The sequence below is a fragment of the Chiloscyllium plagiosum genome, chromosome 19, assembly GCF_004010195.1.
Source record: "Chiloscyllium plagiosum isolate BGI_BamShark_2017 chromosome 19, ASM401019v2, whole genome shotgun sequence".
Classification (NCBI taxonomy): domain Eukaryota; kingdom Metazoa; phylum Chordata; class Chondrichthyes; order Orectolobiformes; family Hemiscylliidae; genus Chiloscyllium; species Chiloscyllium plagiosum.
In genome coordinates, this window is record NC_057728.1 from 61,203,475 (window position 1) to 61,222,158 (window position 18,684).

Consider the following 18,684-nt stretch of genomic DNA (forward strand, 5'->3'; position numbering starts at 1 on the left):
GGTAGGGAGGAGGGACTTGGGGGAGGGGCGTTGGAAATGCGATAGGTGGAAGGAGGTCAAGGTGAGGGTGATAGGCCGGAATGGGGATGGGGGCGGAGAGGTCAGGAAGAAGATTGCAGGTTAGGAAGGCGGTGCTGAGTTCGAGGGTTGGGACTAAGACAAGGTGGGGGGAGGGGAAATTAGGAAACTGGAGAAATCTGAGTTTATCTCTTGTGGTTGGAGGGTTCCTAGGCGGAAAATGAAGCGCTCTTCCTCTAGCCGTCGTGTTGCTATGGTCTGGCGATGGAGGAGTCCAAGGACCTGCATGTCTTTGGTGGAGTGGGAGTCAGCATAAGGACGGAGGAAGTGTTGGGTATTCTAAAGGCATTAAGGTAGACATGTCCCCAGGTCCAGATGGGATCTATCCCAGGTTACTGAGAGAAGCGAGAGAGAAAATAGTTGGGGCCTTAACAGATATCTTTGCAGCATCCTTGAAAACGGGGGAGGTCCCAGAGGACTGGAAAATTGCTACTGCTGTCCCCTTGTTGAAGAAAGGTAGCAGGGATAATCCAGGTAATTATAGACCAGTGAGACTGGCGTCAGTGGTAGGGAAGCTGCTGGAGAAGATACTGAAGGATAGGATCTCTTCCCATTTGGAATAAAATGGGCTTATCAGTGATAGGCAAGATCGTTTTGTGCAGGGAAGGTTATATCTTACCAACTTAATAGAACTCTTTGAGGAAGTGACAAAGTTGATTGATGGGGGGGAAGGGCTGTAGATGTCATATACATGGACTTCAGTAAAGCATTTGATAAGGTTCCCCATGGTAGGCTGGTGGAGAATGTGAAGTCGCATGGAGTCCAGGGTGTACCAGCGAGATGGATAGAGAATTGGCTGGGCAACAAGAGACAGACAGTAGTAGTGGAAGGGAGTTCCTCAAAATGGAGAACTGTGACCAGTGGTGTTCCACACGGATCTGTGCTGGGACCACCTGACGTTTGTGATACACATAATTGATCCAGAGGAAGGTATAGGTGGTCTGATTAGCAAGTTTGCAGATGACAGTAAGATTGGTGGAGTAGCAGAAAGTCAAGAGGACCATCAGAGAATACCACAGAATATAAATAGATTGGAGGATTGGACAGTGAAATGGCAGATTGAATCCGGGCAAATGCAAAGTGATGTATCTTGGAAGATCCAATTCAAGAGCGAACTCTACAGGAAATGGAAAAGTCCTGGGGAAAATTGATGTACAGAGAGATCTGGGTGTTCAGGTCCATTGTTCCCTGAAGTGGCAATGCAGGTAAGTAGAGCGGTCAAGAAGGCATAAGGCATGCTTTCCTTCATCGGACGGGGTGTTGAGTACAAGAGTTGACAGGTGATGTTACAGTTGTATAAAACTTTGGTTCAGCCACATTTGGAATACTGCATACAGTTCTGGTCGCCACATTACCAAAAGGATGTGGATGCTTTGGAGAGGGTGCAGAGGAGGTTCACCAGAATGTTGCCTGGTATGGAGGGCGCTAGCTATGAAGAGAGGGTGAGTAGATTAGGATTATTTTCATTAGAAAGATGGAGGTTGAGGGGGCACCTGATTGAGGTCTACAAAATCATGAGAGGTATAGACAGGGTGGATAGTAAGAAGCTTCCCTCAGGTGGTGGATTTGATTTCTAGGAGTCACAAGTTCAAAGTGAGAGGGGAAAAGTTTAGGGGAGATATGCGTGGAAAGTTCTTTACGCAGAGGGTGGTGGGTGCCTGGAATGCATTGCCAGTGGAGGTGGTAGTGGCGGGCATGATAGCGTAATTTAAGAGGTATCTAGACAGATACATGAATGGGCAGGGAGCAGAGGGATACTGATCTTTAGAAAATAGGCGATAGGTTTAGTTAGGTTAGATTAGATTCCCTACAGTGTGGAAACAGGCCCTTCAGCCCAACAAGTCCACACCGACCCTCCAAAGAGTAACCCACCCAGACCCATTTCCCTCTGACTAAGATACCTAGCACTCTGGGCAATTTGGCACATCCAATTCACCTGACCTGCACGTCTTTGGGGAGGAAACCGGAGCACCTGGAGGAAACCGACGCAGACACAGAGAGAATGTGCAAACTCCACACATACAGTTGCCCATGTTTAGATCGAGGATCTGGATCAGCGCAGGCTTGGAGCGCCGAAGTGCCTGTTCCTGTGCTGTAATGTTATTTGTTCTTTGTTCTTTAGTGGATTGGAAGGTCAGTCTAGATTTTGTGTGCCAGACCCTGAAGTAGGCCTCTGACTCCAAGATGAAAATCGACCCTGCAACAGAGGCCAGGATTAGACCTATCATTTATGTTTGTGAAGAGCATAAACTTATTGACATTTCTTTTAACATTTGTGATTATCATTTGTGTCTGACACTGACAAATTCACGATCCATCATAACCAGGAAGACTTCTGGTGTGAAAATCACCCTGGGGAAAAAACGTTTTGATGCTGTTTTTCTGGATCTGCTACTCTGCATGATTCAGCTTTCTTTATATGTTCCTCATTCCCTAGGAATGTAAACAATTACAAATAACCACTTTGAGTCTTAGTTATAGACTCACACAGCACGGAAACAGACCATTTGGTCCAACCAGTCCATGCCGACCATGTTCCCAAACTAAACCAGTCCCACCTGCCTACTCCTGGCCCATATCCCTCCAAATCTTTCCTATTCATGATCTCACCCAAATGTCTTTTAAATGTTGTAACTATACCTGTGTCCACCATTGTCTCTGGCAATTTATTGCGCACACAAATCACTGTCCATGTGAAGAAGTTGCCCCTTGGTTCCTTTTTAAGTATCTATCAACTCTACCTTAAAAAATTGCCCCCTACTTTTGAACTCACCCTCGGGAAAAGACCCTTGTCATTCATCTTATCCATGTCCCTCATGATTTTATGAACCTTAATAAGGTCATCCCTCAACTTCCTATGCTCCAGTGAAAAAAATCCTGGTCTTTCTCGACTATTTTTATAACTCAAGCCTTTCATTCCCAACAACATCCTGGTAAATTTTTTCTGAACCCTCTCCAGATTAGTATTATCCTTCACATAACAGGGCGATCAGAACTGTACACAAAACTCCTGAAGAGGCCTCACCAGTGTCCTGTACAACCTCAACATGTTGTCACAACTCCTATACTCAAAGGTTTGAGCAATAAAGGCAAGTATGCTAAACACCTTCTTAACTAACCTGTCTATTTAAGGGCAGCACGGTGGCTCACTGGTTAGCACTGCTGCCTCACAGTCCCAGGGACCTGGGTTTGATTTCTGCCTCAGGTAACTGATGTGTGGAGTTTGCACATTCTCCCTGTGTCTGCATGGGTTTCCTCCCACAGTCCAAAGGTGTGCAAGTTCGGTGAATTGGCCATGCTAAACTGCCCATAGGTAGGTGCATTTGTCGGGGGTAAATATAGGAGAGGGGAATGGGTCTGGGTGAGTTACTCTTCAGAGGGTCGGTGTGGACTTGTTGGGCCAAATGGCCTGTTTCCATACAGTAGGGAAGCTAATCTAACCTGCGACTCAAAGTTAAAAAATTATGTACCTGAACCCCTAATGTCTCTGTTCTACAACGTTACCCAGGATTCTACCATTGATTGTATAAGTCCTGTCCTTGTTCATTTTATCAAATTGCAGGACCTCACATTTATCCAATTTAAACTCCATCTGCCATTCCTCAGCCCGTTGACCCAATTGATTAAGATCCATAGTGCTCCGTAGTGCCAGTCTGCAAAATGTAGTTGGAGTCATCTCCTTGTTCTGGAAGGGCAACAAGTTTCAGGCACACCAAAGACCGTCTTTCACTGAGTTGATGGTCCATTGGAGGGGGTTGCTGAGGGGGTCATGGAGAGCATATTTAGTGAATTGGTCACATCGCAGATTAAGATTGCTGAGGGAGAAAGGTAATGGGTGACCAAAAGGCAGAGAAAGAGTAGGAAGGCAGTGCAGGTGTATCCTGCGGTCATCTCCCTCCAAAACAGGTAGACCATTTTGGATACTGTCGGTGGACATGGCTCACCAGGGGAAGGCAGCAGTAGTGAGGTACATGGCACCGTGGCTGGTTCTGATGTTCGAAAGGGCAGGAAAAAGCGTGGAAGTGCTATAGTCATAGGGGATTCATTTGTAATAGGTTCTATGGTTGAAAACAAGAAACCCGAATGGTATGTTTCCTCCCAGGTGCACGGGTCAGGGATGTCTCGGATCAGCTGCAGAACATTCTCAAGGGGGAAAGTGAACAGCTAGTTGTTGTGGTGCATATTGGCACAAACGATATAGGTAAAACACGGGATGAGGTCCTACAAGCAGAATTTAGGGGGTCAGGAGCCAAGTTGAAAACTAGGACATCAGAGGTAGTAATCCCAGGATTGCTACTAGTGCCACGTGCTGGTCAGAGTAGGAATGATAGAATAAGCAGGATGAATGCATGGCTTGAGAGATGGTGCAGGAGGGAGAGGTTCAGATTTTTGGGACATTAGGACCCATTCTGGGGAGGTGGGACTATTACAAATTGGACGGTCTCCACCTAGGCCAGACTGGAACCAATGCCCTTGGGGCCACTTTTGCTAACCCTGTTGGGGAGGGTTTAACTAATGTGGCAAGGGGTTGGGAACCAAATGAGGTTAGAGGACAATAAGGAAGCAGTAACTAAAGCCTGTAAGAGACTAGATAATGGAGTCAGCGTGATAAGGGAAAGGGGAGGCAAGTAGCAGATGATGAACACAAAGGGACTGGTGGTCTGAGGTGCATTTGTTTTAAAGTAAAATGTATAGTAGGTAAGGCAGATGAACTTAGGGCTTGGATTAGTACCTGGGAGTATGATGTTATTGCTATTACTGAGACTTGGTTGAGGGAAGGGCATGATTGGCAGCTAAACACCCCAGGATATTGATGCTTCAGGTTGGATAGAGGAGGAGGTAAAAGGGGTGGAGGAGTTGCATTACTGGTCAGGGAGGATATCACAGCTGTGCTGAAGGTGGGCACAATGGAGGATTTGAGTAGTGAGGCAATATGGGCAGAGCTCAGAAATAGGAAGGGTACGTAACAATGTTGGGGCTGTACTACAGGCAAGACCACTCCCAACAGTGACCGTGAGAGAGGTACAAATATGTAAACAGGTTATGGAAAGATGTAGGAGCAAGAGGGTGGTGATGATAGGAGATTTAATTTTCCCAACATTAATTGGATTCACTTAGTGTTAGAGGTCTAGATGGAGCAGAATTTATAAGGAGCATCCAGGAGGGTTTTCTAGAGCAGTAGGTAAATAGTCCAACTCAGGAAGGGGCCATACTGACCTGGTGTTGGGGAATGAGCCCGGCCAGGAGGTTGATGTTTCAGAAGGGGATTATTTTGGGAAAAGTGATCACAATTCCATAAGTTTTAGAATATTCATGGACAAACACGAGAGTGATCCTAAAGGAAGAGTGCTAAATTTGGGGAAAGGCAACTATAGCAAAATTCAGCAGGAACTGGGGAATGTGGATTGTGAGCAGCTGTTTGAAGGGAAATCCACATATGATATATGGAAGGCTTTTAAAGAAAGGTTGATTAGAATTCAGGAGAGACATGTTCCTGTGAAAATGAGGGATCGAAATGGTAAGATTAGGGGACCATGGATGACAGGTGAAATTGGGAGACTAGCTAAGAGGAAAAAGTATGCATACATAAGGTCTAGGATACTGAATACAGATGAAACTTTGGAAGAATATCAGGATTGTAGGACCAATCTGAAACCAGGAATTAAGAGGGCTAAAAGGGGTCATGATATGTCCTTAGCAAACAGGATTAAGGAAAACCCCAAAGCCCTTTTTTTATACATAAAGAGCAAGAGGGTAACTAGAGAAAGGGTTAGCTCACTCAAGGACAACAGAGGAAAATTATGTGTGGAGTCAGAGAAAATGGGTGAGATTCTTAATGAGTACTTTGCTTGGTATTCACCGAGGAGAGGGACAAGACAGATGTTGATTTGAGTACTCTAGGTCAATTCAGCATAAGAAAGGAGGAAGTTTTAGGTATTTGAAAAGGCATTAAGGTGGACAAATCCTCAGTTCTTATGGGATCTACTCCAGGATGCTGAGGGAAGTGAGAGAGGAAATAGCTGGGGCTTTAACAGATACCTTTGCAGCATCCTTGAACATGGGGGAGGTCCTGGAGGACTGGTGAATTGCTAATGTTGTTGCCTTGTTGAAGAAGGGTAGCAGGGATAATCTGGGTAATTATAGACCAGTGAGCCTGGCGTCAGTGGTAGGGAAGCTGCTGGGGAAGGTATGAAGGGAGAGGATCTATTCCTATTTAGAATAAAATGGGCTTATCAGTCATCGGCAGCATAGATTTGTGTGGGCAAGGTCATGTCTTACAAACCTAATAGAATTCTTTGAGGAGGTGACAAAGTTGGTTGATGAGGGAAGGGCTGTAGATATCATATACATGGACTTTAGTAAGACTTTTGATAAGGTTCCCAATGGTAGGCTGGTGGAGAAGGTGAAGTCGCATGGGGTCCAGGGTATACCAGCTAGATGGATAGAGAATTGGCTGGGCAACAGGAGACAGAGAATAGTAGTGGAAGGGAGTGTCTCAAAATGGAGATCTGTGACTAGTGGTGTTCCACATGGATCCGTACCAGGGCCACTGTTGTTTGTGAAATATATATAAATGTTCTGGAGGAATGTTTCGGTTGCCTGATTAGCAAATTTGCAGATGACACCAAGATTGGTGGAGTAGCAGAAAATGAAGGGGACTGTCAGAGAATACAGCAGAATGTCACATAGATTGAAGAGATGGGCAAATAAATGGCAGATGAACTTCAATCCATGCAAATGTGAGGTGATACATTTTGGAAGATCCAATTCAAGAGCAAACAATACAGTAAATGGAAAAGCCCTGGGGCAAGTTGACATACAGAGAGATCTGGGTGTTCAGGTCCATTGTTCCCTGAAGGTGACAACACAGTCCAGTAAAGTGGTCAAGAAGGAATATGAGGTCAAGAAGGCATGTTTTCCTTCATTGGAGGGGGTATTGAGTACAAGAGTTGGCATTCATGTTACAGTTGTATAGGACTTTGGTTCGGCCACATTAGGAATACTGTGTACAGTTCTGGTCGCCACATTACCAAAAGGATGTGGATGCTTTGGAGAGGGGGCAGAGGAGTTTCACCAGGATATTGCCTAAATGGAGGGCACTGGCTATGAAGAGAGGGTGAGTAGATTAGGATTATTTTCCTTAGAAAGATGGAGGCTGAGGGGGCACCAGATTGAGGTCTACAAAATCATGAGAGGTATAGACAGGGTGGATAGTAAGAAGCTTCCCTCAGGTGGTGGATTTGATTTCTAGCGGTCGCGAGTTCAAGGTGAGAGGGGAAAGGTTGAGTGGAGATATGTGTGGAAAGTTCTTTACACAGAGGATGGTGGGTGCCTGGAATGCATTGCCAGCGGAAGTGACAGGGACGGGAATGATAATGTCACTTAAGATGTATCTAGACAGATACATGAATGGGCAGGGAGCCGAGGCTTACAGGTCCTTAGGAAATAAGCGACAGATTTAGATCGAGGATCTGGATCGGCACAGGCTTGGAGGGCCAAAGGGCCTGTTCCTGTGCTGTAATGTTTGTTGTTCTTTGCTGCACATTACCCCAACTTGCTTCCTGCGAGTGTTAGTGAACTAAATTTGATCCTGAGGCACATAAGAGAGTTTTGGGAGAGATGGCCAATAACTGGGGTGAGAAGGTAGTCAATGTGTAGAATCTTAAAGGAGGTAAGTATGATCGAGAGGTTTTTTGGAGATATATATTGGTGCTGGCAGCTGAAGACTTAGCCATCACTGTGGAGCTATTAATATTGAGTTTCAGAAGTGGCCACATGGAGGAGCACTGAGATCATCGACAATTGTAGCTCTGGAGAAGTTTCCAGGTTTAAGAAGGGAGCAAGGTCATGGCACTAAGGACATAATGTGTTGGAAATAATTGGCATAGTGGAGACGGGCAGCCACTGATGCAGGATTGGTCTCCCATGAACAGTACAGGCTGCATGAACATCCACAGTTAGACACGTCACTGTGAATCAGTGAAAGATCAATCACATGGCAAAGGCAAAAGAAACACCTCTGTTTTATTACCACATGAGACACTTCAAACATTAAGCAAATTTGAGGCTGAATTTATTGCCCTTTCTGTAGGTGAGTTTGATGGGTGTTGTGAGGGTTGGGCGGGCGAGGGTGTTTAATCAGGAAGGATGGTAGTGTGTTGACAATCCACTTCCTTCCTGGCTCTGCCCTAAATAAGCCCACCACGGGGTGTAGTGATTGGAATAAGGTTGGCCAGGTGGATCTTATTGACTGTAAGATCTCAGGTTGGGTTGTTAATCTGATCCAATCAGGGAACCCTAGCTGACAGATATAAACAGGTGTGTTAAAATAAGCACTACCGCACTTAGGTGGTAGTGTGGGCGTTAAAGAAAAAAAAAGAAACAAGAAAAAGAAAAAAGAGATACACAGGAGGGAGCACTTTGTGTCTAAAAAAAAGAAAAAAAAAAGGAGGATGCGAGGTGGGAGGGATGGGGGCTTGCTAAAAAAAGAAAAAATAAATAAATAAATAAACAGGTGTGTAAGCCAGAAGGCGGGTAGCCGTCCTCAACGCTGTCACCCCGGGCAGGTACCGGGGCGGGCTGCCCCAGAGGTGGTCGGAAGGTGCTGAGGGTGGTTAGTGAAGCCGGAAGGTGGGTAGGCCGTCCTGACCGCTGTAACCCTGGGCAGGCTGTCTTGGAGGTGGTCGAAAGGTGTCAGGGTGGACCGAGAGCTGGAAGTTGCGTAGGGGCGAGCTGCCTCAGAGTGGCTGGAAGGTGGGAGGGACGGGGGCTTGCTGGGTCTGTATGTATGCAGCTGTAAATGTAACTGTTTGTTGTAAACTGTTTTTGTAATTTGTTTAATAAAATATAAAATAAACAGGTGTGTAATGTACAACTGTCATTGCTGTTGTCTCTTTATATCTTTGTGAAACTGGGATTTGAGGTTTGTCCTCATGTCCCTGTAAACTGTTTGAATGGTAGGGTTTGGGGCCTGGCTTTGCTCCTCTCCCTTGTAAAATTGCTGTCTCTTGTATGCAGCTGTAAATGTAACTGTTTGTTGTAAACTGTTTTTTGTAATTTGTTTAATTTAAAAAATAAACAGGAGTGTCAAAGGGAAAAAAATAAAAAATAAAAAATAAACAGGTGTGACAGAGAGACTCCTCACTGTAGGGACTGGTTCTGAGTTGTCTGGTGATAGCCAATATACTAATCATATGTAAATAAAGGGCAAGTTGATCATAGAGTCATACAGCACAGAAACAGACCCTTCGATCCAACCAGCCTGTGCCGACCATAATCCCAAACTAAACTTGTCCCAAATGTCTGCCCCCAGCCCATATCCTTCCAAACATTTCCTATTCCTGTATTTATCCAAATGTTTTTTAAACTTTGTAATTGTACCCACATCTCAGGAAGCTCATTTCACACCCAAATCACCCTCTGCGCAAAAAAAAAGACTCATTTTTTTTAAAATCTCTCTCCTCTCACCTTAAAATGTGCCCCCTCATCTTGAAATTCCCCCATCCTAGGGAAAAGCTAACTACCATAATCTCTATCTGTCGTCACTCCCATTATGTTATAAACTTCTATCAGGTCGCCTCTCAACCTCCTATTGTAAAAAACAGTCCCGGCCTATCCAGCCTTTCTTTATAATGTGATGGAATGCTGGCCTCTTTGCAGTTATTTCATTGGTGACAAGAGAAAACAGAATGTTCCTGAAGAAAATTCCATCTCAACAGTTATCTTTGAGTTGGGAGTGAGCATTTCTGGCATCATGCCTTTATTTGGGAAATTGTGGTTTGGACCAGTTAAATTGCTTAGCAACATCCAAATCAGAACAAATCAAAATAAGTGCCTGGTTAAGTGGTCACCCAGTTCTCATGGAGGTCAATCAGTGGTTGCAGAACCAGCCTTTAACAAGATTAGCGCTGGTTACCAACTCTTAAGTTTGCATAAGGCCTCGGCCAGACTGAGACCACATACCAGGGAGCTGTCACAGGTTGAGGGTACAACTTTGGTTCTGGTCTTGTATGAGAAGCAGTTGGTGCAGTTAACACTGATTGTAGTAAGAGGCTCAGGCCCAAGCCTATTGGGTGGAATTGGTTGAGAAAGGTTCACCTTGATTGGTTCAACATTTTTCATTTAGAAAATGGCTGCCTTTGTGAGGTCCTAATTAAATACCCTGAAGCTTTTCAGGAAGATCTAAGGAGACTTAAGGGCAAACATCGAGGGAGAAATCAGAAGGCTGGAAAGCGAGGGGATCATCAAACCAGTGCAATTTGCAGAAGGGGTAACATCGGTCATATTGATTGTGAAATAAATGACCACATTTATTATTGATATTTGTTGTAAGATAGCTGCATTTGGCCACAGCACCAGCAGAGTTATGTAGCTCTTTCTTGGATATGAATCACTGAATAATATTATCCCAGGATTCCTTGGTGGCTTGCTTGATGGAATTAGTGTGTCAACAGCACAAGGTCCATTTTGCAAAGGAAAAATGCAAGGAAATGCCTTCATGATTATTTATATTTGTTCATTATTTTGCTGGACTTTTACACTGTCACTGAACCAATGAAAAATCTATTATTCTTTCTCTTTTCAGCCATCCCTCAAACTCGAGGGTAACTTGCTCCCACTTCGGTTCTGAAATGGCTGAGAAGTTAAAAACATGATCTGGAACGTCTCCCTCCGAGCCACTTGCCATTTGAGGCTGAGAGGCGGGAACGACATTCCTTCACTATCGCCAGGCCGACATCCTGGAATTCCCTTCAGAATAGCACTCAGGGTGCCCCTGCACAGCAGTTCAAGAAGGCAACTACTTTGGATTAGGGCAGCAATGCCCCTGTCCTGTAAATGAATAAAACAAGTGCCCATTCTGCCACATGTGGGACTCTCGGTTACTTGGAGGGTGTCAGGATGAGAAGGTGCTTGGAGGTTAATGGACTCGGTCTGATGCCGCTGTTAGTCTCTCAGGGCCATTCTGGATAAATCTTCGCCATTTGGTTGGCCACAGGCCAGGAGCTCCCATGCATCCATGAGCACGTGCGATCTGTTTCAGGGATTCTCCATGGCCATCTCGAAACAGTTTCCCCTGGGTATCCCCTGCAGTAACCAAGGACCAGGGAGAGTAGTTGGGTCTCAGGCCGTGGACCACATGACCTGCCCAGCATGGGTTTTGAGTGATGAGCACCTTGATGCACAGCGAGACTTTTGTTCAATTCATTCATAGGATGTGGACAATGTTAGTTGGACCAGCATTTATTGCCCATCCTTAATTGTCCCCTTGATCTGATTGGCTTGCTGAGACCATTTCAGAGGGCAGATAAAAGTCAGGTGCATTGTTGTGGGACTGGGATCACGTGTAGGAACAGCAGGTGAGGACAATAGATTTCTTTCCAAAGGGCAGATGGTTTTTTAACAACAATTGACAATGGTTACATGGTTGCTCTTTGGTTCACCCATGATTCTAGGTTTTTTTTATATTGAGTTCAAATTTACCATCTGCCACAGCGTGATTTAAACCCACATAGCCTGAGCTTTAGAATGGGGTTCTGAGTGACACTACCACTTCCCCAGGTGGCTTGGGAGAGGACCACCTTCCTTGCCACATGATTTGGATGCTCTTGTGAAGGTGGTACCTCTCCCGTGTTTTGAGGTGGCTGTTGGATGTCGTCCAAGTCTCCGAGGTGCAGGCCACTGCTGCCTGGTAAAGCTCAGGTAAAGGTTGAAGATCCTGCCCACAAGTATGTACATCCTCAGTGGGGGGGAAATGGATGAATTCCATCATCAATGTTTGCCTGAATCAAGGAGAAGATCCCAAGGTTTAAAAAGTGATCCTGAATTTTATCTTGGTTTTAATTGGCAAGTAAAGCCACTTTAGTGTGGCAACTGGTAATAAGGGACCTTAGGAGGTAACATTTTCACACAGAGGGTGGTGGGTGTGTGGAATGAGCTTCTAGAGAAAATGGCGGAGGTTGGTACAATTACAACATTTATAAGGCATCTGGATGGGTACATGAACAGGAAGGGTTGAGTAGGAAATTCAGCCAAACACTGGCAAAAAGGTCGAGATTAATTTAGGAGATCTGGTCAGCATGGGTGACCATGCTGCATGACTCTGTGACTCTCAGAGGGCATCAGTTTTCTGATTGCTTTGTGAAAATGCTTCAAGAGCAGATTAGAATGGCACAGTGGCTCAGTGGTTAGCACTGCTGCCTCAGAAACACAGATTCGATTCTGTCCTTGGGCACTTTCTGTGTGGATTTGGCACATTCTCCCCGTGTCTGCGTGGGATTTCTCTGGGTGCTTCAGCTTCTTTCCTCTGGCCAATGATGTGCAGGTCAGGTGCATTGGCCATGAGGAGTCCAGGGTTATAGGGATAAGATGGGTCTGGGTGGGATGCTGTTTGGAGGATCAGTGTGGACTCAATGGGTCAAATAGCCTCTTTCTACACCATAAGGATTCTATAATTCTGAGGTATCAAGAAGACTTAGTTTCCAACCTCTGAGCCAGGGCACGCAGAAGCATCATCGGAAGGTCAATGACTGAGTGCAGAGAGATTTTGATTTTGGATTGAGGATGATGCAAGTTGAACAGTTTCCCATTAGTTGTGTGGATAATCTCCATAACAGTGAGTAACTTGCTGGAGAATAACTTCGCCCTCCACCCTTCACCAACCCAACCCACTACAGACCCCTCCCTTTACCCACCACTCAAATCCCATCCATCACCATGCCCTCATGCCCCACTCAATCCTCAACTACCATCACCCACTACCATTCACCCACCGCTTTGCAGATCCTACCCTACAGTGACATAGGTAGAGATGGAAGAAAACCATCAGGAGCCTAGTATCCAGACCCATGTTTCAAACTCCAGAAAAAAAAAAGAGGCAATTATCCTGGATGTGGGAAGGGAAATCTAGCTCAGATTGTGAGATGACAAAGTCCCCTATTCTCTTCAGTGTAAATGTGTGAAGAATAATTCAAGCCATACCACCACATTGGAACATAAAGTGAGTTACTACTTCATGATAATTGTCTTCTGAGCAATATGGAATAAAGAATTCAGAAAATTGCATTGAAAAGATGTCCAAATGTTGACAATTTATAGGAGTAATTAATTCTAATGACAGTGAGCTACAAAGTTTAAATGATGTTAGATTGATACAGATGGATATGATATCATTGCAGAATAATAATTATGATTCCCATGACTGTAAAACCGTACAAAACATAGAATTAAAGATTGGTTTGGAGGATGTGAAAGGTGCAATTTAATCAACAGTTAGATCATCATAAACTATGATTCACTACAGGACAGAATGAAGCAATTCTTTTGTAGTTCCAAAGAAAAATTACAGGGGATTTCAATGCCTGTTGGAAATTATATTTATGTTTAAACTAAAATTATACAAGAATTAAAAGCTCAAAATCTTCTCCTCAATCATTCTTACTAATACGTGAGACAGTTGTGAGCTGGATTCATTGCTAAGTTAAAGGCTATTATCATTACAAATGGACATTGGCAACGAAATTCTAGAATTGTCCCAGAGAATTCTGGATATCAATTTGTAATGGGAGAAATTGTGTTCCAAGTGGAGGGACAAAACTTCAAGGAGGTATTTATTATCACTTGACAGCATCAAGTTATTTACTGTCACAGAACACCACGATCATATCCTTTAATAAATCATTAAAGTAGCTCCTCTTCCCACCTTTACCACGCGGTAGAATTATACCTTGTGCTGGTGCCCCAGTGTTCTCCAGTGGAAACATCACAGGCAATCCCACTCTTACTATGGATGGTTTGCCCTGCAGAGATTTATGGTCTGCCGACCATTAATTGGCATTATCTGGGCCTCCCCACCTCCCCCATCACCACCATTACCACCCATTCCTCAACCCTCTCGGGAGAACGCCCCAACCCGGAGACCAGCCAACAGATAAAATATCCTGGTCTTGACAGTGGCAACGGGAATGGTGGTGACTGCTGGAACTGCAGTCAGTCCCCAAAAGATATTATCACAAGAGCCAGACAGTGGAATACGGGTATGGCTTGGGCCATACCTGGGGCTGTGGGGTAAAGCGGTCCCCTTGAGACAGTCACTGGAGGCAATACGTGGAGAGGTGCCCTCCAATAAATTCTGGGCATCCAGGAAGGAGGCTCCATTCCCTTTGCCCACTGTCATCCTACTCAATGACTGCTGCTGAATTTCTCACTTAGCAGCAGCCCCTGCCCGCCATTTGAAAACATTGCAACGGGCCTGGGAGGACACTTCATTTTTAGTGGCTATGAATTGGCAGCTTAAGGGCCTCAACTGGTTCATGAACAAGGGAGCTCCCTCAAGCAGCCAGATCCCATTAGGTGTAAAATTGCAGCCATGGTTGACCAAGGAATTGCAGTCACTGTTACTGCACCATCCTAACATCAACTCACAGCCTGGGAGCCATAACACGTATCCAATGAAGTCACTATTATAGACAATTCAAACTCACTGGTATGGAACCATATGAGATCAAGGACTTCCAGGCTCATTTTCTGATTTCTGATGAGGTCAATGAAGGTTGAGGAGAAATGAAGAAATTTCACAGAAGGAAGGTCGTTTGGTCTCAGTGTCACCAATTAAGGAGCAGAACTCACTTGCTCACCTAAGGTCTGAGGAGTGGGCAGGAGAGTGAGGAGTAGGAGGGCTGCCGTTCTCCCTTAAACTCCTGCAAAAGAGGAAATGAAAATAAATTAAAAATACAGAACAATCTCAATTATTCAAATAAGACAAACGGGGAGTATTTTGTTCGGATAACTAAGAGTTTAGAAAATGGATTGTTCGGATAACAGTTAGTGTTTTTACGGGACTTTGCGATCTTCCAAAATTTGTATAATTGATGTCGGATAATCGAGGTTGTTCTGTACTTGGGTGAGTCAGAAGCATAGAAACCAGGACCAGGTGTTAGTCATTCATCACCCTGAGCCTGTTCTGCCATTCAATGTGTGATCAATACCACATTGCTACTTGCTCCCCATTCCCCATGCTGCCTTTAAAATCAAAACATTTAGCTCCCACAGTCTTGAATATATTCAGTGACCTGACCTCTACAGCCTTCTGTGGTAGAGACTTCCACAGGTTCACCACTCTCTGAGCGAAGAAACATTTCCTCATCCTCATCCACAATGCCCTACACAGCATTCTAAGACTGTGCCTCCTGGTTCTAGATTCCACAACCAGGGGAATCATTACTCTCTGCATCTACCCTCTCCAGAGCTGGAAATGTGTTGCTGGAAAAGTGCAGCAGGTCAGGCAGCATCTAGGGAACAGGAGAATCGACGTTTCGGGCATAAGCCCTTCTTCAGGAATGAGGAAAGTTTGTCCAGCAGGCTAAGATAAAAGGTAGGGAGGAGGGACTTGGGGGAGGGGCGTCGGAAATGTGATAGGTGGAAAGAGGTCAAGGTGAGGGTGATAGGTCAGACTGGGGTGGGGGCAGAGAGGTCGGGAAGAAGATCTCAGGTTAGGAAGGCGGTGCTGAATTTGATGGATTTGACTGAGACAGGGTGGGGGGAGGGGAAATGAGGAAACTAGTGAAATCCGAGTTCATCCCTTGTGGTTGGAGGGTTCCTAGCCGGAAGATGAGGCGTTCTTCCTCCAACCGTCGTTTTGTTGTGGTCTGACGATGGAGGAGTCCAAAGACCTGCATATCCTTGGTGGAGTGGGAGGGGGAATTGAAATGTTGAGCTACAGGGTGGTTGGGTTAGTTGGTCCGGGTGTCCCAGAGGTGTTCTCTGAAACGCTCCGCAAGTAGCCGGCCTGTCTCCCCAATATAGAGGAGGCCACATCAGGTGCAGAGGATGCAATAGATGATATGTGTGGAGGTGCAGGTGAATCTGTGGCGGATATGGAAGTTTCCTATGGGGCCTTGGAGGGAGGTGAGGGGGGAGGTGTGGGCGCAAGTCTTGCACCCTCTCCAGCCCCATTAGAATTTTACATGTTGCAATCTGATCCACTCTCATCCTCCTAAACTGTCATGAGTTCAGGCCCAGTCAAAGCAATCTCTCTTCAATGCCGAAAGAAAAACTGAGTTCAGTATATCATACATTTTTAAAATTCACTCGCAGGATGTGGTCATCACTGGCTAGGCCAGTGTTTATTTCCCATTCCTAATTGTTACGAGTCAAAAACTGTGGGTCTGGAGTCACATGTAGGCCAGACCAGGTAAGGTCAGCCGCTTCCTTCACTGAAGGGCCTTAGAGAAACAGACGGGATTTTTCAACTGAAAGCAAAAAGTGCTGGAGATCACAGTGGATCAGGAGAGAGAGCAAGGAAATGCTTCAAGTCTAGATGACTCTTCACCAGAGCTTTCTCTCCACTTTTGTCAGTTCAGATTCCAGTATCTGCATCGATTTGCTGCTACCTGGAATTTTCCAACAATGGATTCATGGTCATCATTAGACAATTAATTCCAGATTTTTATTTAAATTGGATTCACATTCCACCATCTGCCATTGGCAGGATTCTAACTTGGTGCCCAGAACATTACTAGGCTCTCTAGAATAACAGTTGAAAAGTGCAGCAGGTCAGGCAGCATCTGAGGAGCAGGAGAATTGATGTTTGGTGCATAAGCCCTTCATCAGAATAACATCCAGTGATAATACCACTGGGCCATCTCCTCCCCACATACATGCTAACATTGCATGTAGTAATATATTCTATTATAGAAACAGGCAATGGGGTTACATCACATTAATGTTTATATTCCATGCCACTGGCACAGTGGCTCATTGGTTAGCACTGCTGCCTCACAGCTCCAGGGACCTGGGTATGATTCCAGCCTCGGGCGACTGTCTGTGTGGAGTTTGCTCCCACAGTCACAAAGATGTGCAGGTCAGGTAGGTTGGCTACGCTAAATTGCGCATAGCATTCAGGGATGTGTAGGTTATGTGCATTAGTCAGGGGTAAATATAGGATAATAGGGTAGAGTCGGGGAGGACTTATTGGGCCGAAGGGCCTGTTTCCACACTGTGGGGATTCTAGAACTCCTCCCTCTCTGACCAGAAAATATGTTTCTGATCCCTTCCCTGTTTGGCACACACAGTGTACATGACCAATCATTCCGATAGATGAGTCAGAATGAAAGAATGATTTGTGATGTTTCTCAATTGTTCCCATGTGTTGCTTGTTATATCCTCTTTCTCCATTAAACCAGCTACAGGGAAGTGCTTCAGTAAATAAACATTGGGAGTACACAGATCTTTAGCGTCATTTCCTGTTTGCAAAAATCAAGAGCTGTTATGGCAAAGGTGGAATATTCCAAAGCAGCGCCTGCATGTTCCCTGATACCTTTCCTGTTTAAGCACCACTTGGCAGAGCAGGAAGGCACCAGTTCTGATCCCTGGTTTGTGCTGCATTCACTTCTGGCCAGTTTGTTTCCAACTGGCACATGAAAACCATTGATTAAAGTCTTAATTCTCCTGACAGTGAAAGTAAGAGGATAAACATCAGCTGGTATTTAGAATGAAAGCAGAAGAAAGAGTGAACTTCCATTTTTGTAGCACCTTTCACAACCTCAGGACATTGCAAAATATTTTGCAGCCAAAGAAGCTGTTGGTGTTGGGTAGTCACAGCTACAAGCGGATAAATATAGCCAGTGTGGTGGAGTAGTGACAATGCCACTGGCCTAGTAGCCTGCTAATGGGGGCTAATGTGCTGGGGGGATGGGTTCAAGACTCACTGTAACAGGTATTGATCTTTAAACCACTTAAAAGCTGGTTAAATAGCCACTGCTGATTGTGGTTAAAATCACCTTGTTGGGATGGAAATCTTCCATCTTTCCACAGCCTGGCCTAGGTGCGACTCCAATGCAATTGACCTGCATGATGCCAAGGCAAACAAGTCTATTGATTAAGTGCTGGGGGGGTCAAGTGCTGGAAATGTATGTAGCACAGATTCTCATGGAGTATCAATGCTCTCTCAGTACTCTCGTCCTCAGAGGCCAATGGAACCTGCAAGATAGAAGAGACTGAAATATGGAAGATAGGAGCAGGAGGAGGCTGTTCGGCCCTTCGAGCTGCTCCACCATTCATCATGATTATGGTGGATTGTCCAATCCAATAGTCTAATCCTGCTTTCTCCCTATAACCTTTGATCCCATTTGCCCCAAATGCTATATCTAGCTGTCTCTTGAATATATTCAATGTTTTGACATCAATTACTTCCTGTGGTAATGAAGTCCAGAGGCTCACAACTCCCTGGGTGAAGAAATGTCTCCTCATCACTGTCCTAATCTTCAGACTGTGGCATGGTGGTTGGAAAAGTTGTGAAATGATTGAGAGCGAGAGCGAGGTCAATGTGAGATTTGCAGTTTTTTCTAGTCAACCTGCTCAGTAATGTTATCACACACCGCTGGAGCAGGTGGGACTTGTACATGAGCCTCCTGTTCCAGGGATGGGGACACTACCACTGAGCCACAAGAGGTCCCCTTAAAAAAGCTCATTCCCAGCCTTTACTCTACTCTGCCCCCTCACAGGGGGAAGGAGCAGCAGGATGTTTCCAGACGAGTAGCAAAGCAGTTGCAAAGAGATGCGTCATCTTCCTCACTCCCCTCCCTCCTTCACCTCAGAACGGGTGAGGCC